At 32.0% G+C, this 5831-nt stretch overlaps 1 pseudogene; it reads left to right on the top strand.

Moving 5' to 3' along the window:
* Positions 1-672: 672 nt before the first annotated feature.
* On the top strand, positions 673-1880 carry LOC149149875 (xyloglucan endotransglucosylase protein 2-like; annotated as a pseudogene).
* Positions 1881-5831: the final 3951 nt, after the last annotated feature.

Below are 5831 nucleotides of genomic sequence, written 5' to 3'. Positions count from 1 at the left end.
AAGAACTGTAAATTTCTGAATGCACGTACGAGCTCCATAAATCAGAGGAATTCATCCAAGTATGCTGGTTTATTTTTGGTGCATTATACCCACTCCGAATTGGCGCCCCCATTCCCAGGTTGCCGATTTTTTAGGCCAAGGTCTAGGACTATATGCCATCGAATGTATAATTCGAGGGGAGAGAGAGGATCCTACGGATTTGACTGCAGATATATGAGCTGGGTCTATACACCAGCGAGCCTTATTTCCACCCCTAGAGGTTATTTAATGAGTGCTAAGTACCTGTGACAGTACACTCCTACATCCGTAGGGATGCTACATATCCATGAGTGCCATACATGTCCATGGACTTTTCGACAACTCAATCACTCTACCTCTGGAAAGCTCCACTCTTCAATGTATATAATGCAGATTTTGGACAATTTGACATCTAGACTAGTGTGGATTAGACATTAAATTCATGTATTCAATGCACCATCTGCCTCAAAGAATTTCAAATTCAACATTCCCACTCGATATTTAAATTAGAAAAACTGAATTTATATCACTGCTTAGCGAATTGTTTTCACAGCTTTGGCATTCAATGGGAAGATACTTAGGATCCTCGTTAGGAAATAAGGCTCACCTTCCTCTACGCAACTTCATTTTCAGGTGCCAGTAAGGTTGTTGGAAGTCATGAAGAGGACACAGTTTCTTGTTCTGTTTTTCATTTTGTTACTCCATTTTGCTGCCATGGTTTCCACTCCCAGGAAACCAGTGAGTGTGCCCTTTCACAACAATTATGTCACCAATTGGGGCTCAGATCACATCAAATAATTCCATGGTGATTGAAAGACCGAGCTTCTCCTCAACAAACAGTATGGTAGGCTATTATACATTGGATTTCTTTCTGCATATTTTTGGGTTGTTTTATCCTTTTATGAGTTGTGGGAATAACAATGTGGGATGAAATATGGGTTGGTAGGTGTGGGGTTCGAGTCTAAGGGGACATATTTATTTGGGCATTTTAGTATGCAGATAAAGCTGGTTCCCGACGATTCTGCTGGCAGTATCACTGCCTTTTATGTAAGTATTTATAATAATATTGGGGGTTTTTGGGGGTCTAAGTCTGCTTCTGCCTGTTTATGTATCTATATTTCTTTTGGTGTGGGCAACTTTCTTCTCAGATTGCAGAGCACAATGAGATAGTCTTTGAATTCTTGGGGAACAAGTCCGGGGAACCCTACATTCTTCAGACCAATGTATTTATAGGCGAGAAGGGTGAGAGAGAACATCGAATATACCTCTGGTTAGACCCCACCAAGGATTACCATTCCTATGTTGTGCTCTGGAACATGTACCAAATTGTGTAAGTCTCCATTCCTGAGCCCATTATTTATTATCGAACCGGAGCCAAATGAAAATGTAGCATGTAATTTTACAATGAAACTCTTTTAGTTTAATATGGTTTGGTGTGATGATTTTTTTTGGGACGCAGATTTTTGGTAGATGAGGTACCAATCCGGGTGTTCAAGAACAGCAAGGATCTAGGCGTGAGGTACCCATTTAACCAGCCGATGAAGATCTATTCGAGCCTGTGGAATGCTAATGACTGGGCCACCCAAGGGGGTCTGGAGAAAACTGACTGGGCCAAGGCACCGTTCATCGTCTCCTACAGGGAATTCCACGTCGATTGCTGTGAGGCTTCTACTCCGCAATCGGTGTGTGCTACGCAGGGGCGACAGTGGTGGGATCAGGAGGAGTTTAGAGACCTGGATGGGCGGCAATGGCGGTACTTGAAATGGGTGAGGAAACACTACACCATCTACAATTACTACACCGACATGCCCAGAAACAAGCAAATGCCTCCAGAATGTGTTCGCGATTGTGACAATATGTAGTCCAGTTATCATTATTTGATGCTACCCATGGCTGAATAATCCGAGGTTAGATTATTAGTCCGGGGAGGTCCAAATGTAATGTTGTAGTGAGCTTTTGGGTAAATCATTTCTCTGAAAATTTCAGTTTCCAAACTGACTTTCATGTCTGGTTGTTACCGAATGTATTTATTGTTTTCTCTCAATGTATTTCTTAAAGGCATTTTAAATCCTTTTCAAAGGATTCGAAGCGCGTTATAGTAATTGGAAATTTTATGTTGGGGTTTGTTTCAAATTATTCCAACGAATGATTAATTAGCAATTAATCATTCACCAGAATTATGGTGGAATTATACATTCATCATTCACCAAAATAAGAAGTGATTTGATAAAAACAATCTTTAACAAAATTATCAATATAAATAATTTTTTATAAAATGAAAATGATTTAAAAAAAACTTTCTAAATATTTCCTATAGCAAATATCAAAATATAAAAATATATATAATTTTTTTAAGAATATTAAAAAAATATTCTTTATCGAAATATATGATGGGTTTTAATTTTTTTAAACAATATCAAAATAAAAATTTTTTATATTTTTATATATTTTAAGAGAATCTAAAAAATTAATGTAATCTTCCTTATCTTTATCAAAATAAATGATGGGTTTTAAGACCCACTAATATACCCCTTTTTCATATATTTTCAACTTCCTCATTGTGGGTTTAAAACAAATATATTATATAATATTAAATAGTAAAAAAATGATATAATTACTATCTCTATGAAGATAATACATGAGGTTTTAAAATAAAATAATAAAGAATAAAATTCAAATTCAAATCTCTGTAATAAAACATTTTGAAATGTCTTATATTTATTTTCTATATAATGAGTTTTATAAAAAAATAATAAAGAATAAGATGGATTATTAATTTTTTTAATAGAAAGTTTACAAAATGTGAAGTCTTATATAAAATCAAAGATAATTACATGATGATTAGATAATTTCTATAATACTAAAAAAAATAATTAACCTTTTTTTAATTGAATATTGGAAAATGTCAAGTCGTATATAAAATCAAAGATAATTACAATAATTCATAATGATTAGATAATTTCTAGTAAAAAAAAAGATTAAGGGGTTTTTAGTAATTTCTTTTTTCAAATCTCTTATGTTTTCTTTTAAAAATAAAATAAATAGGATCATTGTGCATTTCATAATAAAATGTTTTCGAATGTCTTATGTTGGCTTCTTAAATAAAAATAGTAATTATAAGTGAAAACGGATTATAAATATTAGTTTTAGATTATCTTGAGTTCTAAAATTTTGTTTGAGTAATAATAAATATTAATTTTAAAATGTTTAAGTTTATAAATTTTGTTTTTGTTATTGTATAAGGGCTCTTTTAGGTTGGTAGAATTTGGGTGAATAGGAGACTTATAAACAATTTTCTTTTCCACTCTAGTTCTATTGTTATAAGGAGATATGTTTAGCTTGTTATGACAAAATAAGAGTAGGTACCATTTTTTTTGGCAATATTTCGGCTCTTAGTAAGCCGAAAAATTATTGATATATCTAACTTGTAGGTAGTTGGATATACTCATGGTTTTATGTGACAACTCGAAGATTTGATTTTGAGTCTTACTAACACTACTCCAATGTATTACCAAATGGTCATTGTTTAAATGAAAAATTATTACACAAGGGTTGATTTTTTGCAAAATGGTAAGCTTTGTAATGTAAATATGCATGTTTATTTAAATATTAATATTAATAATTTAATATTTTGTTGATTTAATAGATATATATCTGAGCTATAACAAACCATTTGTATGTTGGGTGTGTACAATTTGTATGTTAGGTGTGTCAAGTGTGTTGTGAATAATCCTATATACATAAGTATTGTGAGATAAAGGTGATATAAGACATCATTTATGATAATTTTTTTGTTAATTTGGAAATTAACTTTCAAATGTAAGTTTTCAAGTTGATGTGACATCAACTTGAAAACAATTTGGAATCATCTAATGACAAGACTTCAGCATATTGCACATTTCTAACTTGAGATATCGAGGTATTTTCTAAGCATTCAAAAATAAAACAAAGTAAAATGTATTTTCTAAGCATTCAAAAACAAAATAAGTAAAATGTTTTCATACTTTATAGGTTTGGTGGCATAGTACTTTAACAATATTTGGTGCATAATGACATAATGGGTATAGGTTTGGTGACATGGTACTCTAACAATATTTGGTGCATAATGACATAATGGGAACTATTGTATACTTTATAGGTTTGGTGGCATGGTACTCTAACAATATTTGGTGCATAATGGGAACTATTGTGAGTTTGATAAGAAGATTTCATAAATGTCTTAGTGTGGAACATGGAAGTTGTTAGGATGAACTAAGTTGCTATTTGTTTTCCATATTAACATTAATATCACAATTTCTCTCAATCTCATTCCAAAATGTTGAAGTAAAGAATCTATCCATAATGTCATTCCAAAATGTTGAAATAGAGAATCTATATAGAATGGGGAGGACCACTAAATCAATATATGTTAGAGAAGATAGTAGAATATGATGAGTTTATGGACATGGAATCATGATAGTGTGATAATGTTGGAGTTGATAAGAAGATTTCATAAATGTCTCTATGTGGAACATGGAAGTTGTTAGGATGAACTAAGTTTTTATTTGTTTTCCATATTAACATTAATATCGCAGTTTCCCTCAACTTTAATGTCAAAGCTAACAACAACATTTAATTTCCATATTAACATAGGTATCACAACTTCCCTCAACCTTAAACATCAAAATTAAGGTAGAGATTAAACCTTTGATATTTAGATATAAATATGTGCAAATGCAATGTCATATTAACATATATATCAAAGTATTCCCTCAATCTCAATATCAAAATTAGGGTAGAGATTAAATCTTGACTATTATGACAAAAAAACGTCACTCTCACAATTATAACATACACAATCCCTGCTTCTTAAAAAATAATTCCTATTAGAAAACAATGTTTTTAAATATTGAATATATATATATATATATATATATATATATATTCTCAGAAATAAATTATAAAAATCCGAGAAATCAAATGCTAAAATAATTTGCCATAATCCTGCCATGGCTCTAGCATCAACGACAAATCACTCTCCAACAATTCGTTCCCAATGTAGTTTTCAATTTAAAAATTGTAATAAACTTTAAATTAATTTAAGTGCACATTCGAGAGAAGTCTAGATTTAAATAGGCTATTGGAAAGTAGGGTGTCTAAAGAAAACGTAAAAGAATAAAAACATCAGGAATTCCTCTGCAAAAAGCTGCAAAAAGCTGTGAGGTCCCTGCAACTATACCATGATTTACAAACTCCTCCAAAATCGTCCACATAAGTTTCGACCCCCATAGGGATGTTAAAGTTGCTTCATTAATGGAAAATACCTTAATCTCCAATGATGTTTTCGTTTGTTGTTTTTCCAGATTAGATTGTTAGCAAATTGTCTCTTTTTCTTCTTCTTCTCATTTGATGTATTATTTTGCTATATTTTCATAGAACTTTTCATAGAGCTTTTCCATGTAACCTGTTAAACTGTATCAAAATCAAGAAACATAACTTAAATCTCGGTTGGACACACAACGAAAGGAGCCTGCATTGTTATTTGTAGGTTACTTAGAATGTCCTCCTCTGTCATCACCATTGCCATGGCTGATCTACTGAAACACTCCCCCTTTAATTCTTGTTTTTGGCAATTTCTTTACCGTTATAGCTGCTTGGGAGTTAGTAACCCCTTGATATGCCGATGGAGGTATCAATATGAAGGTATAAGATAGTTCTATCCTCTAATATAGAGAATGGAAGGCACACAATTGCACACGGTGGTAGCTCGGACTTGTTTTCAAACAGAAACGCATTACGAATGTAATTACATTAAAATATTGTGAAAGTTTGTA

Source organism: Pinus tabuliformis, chromosome 9 (assembly GCF_031772625.1).
Source record: "Pinus tabuliformis cultivar Carrire ecotype Pingquan chromosome 9, CPIR1, whole genome shotgun sequence".
Lineage (NCBI taxonomy): Eukaryota > Viridiplantae > Streptophyta > Pinopsida > Pinales > Pinaceae > Pinus > Pinus tabuliformis.
Note: the sequence above shows the minus strand (reverse complement) of the source record. Positions and strands in the feature narration are given on the sequence as shown.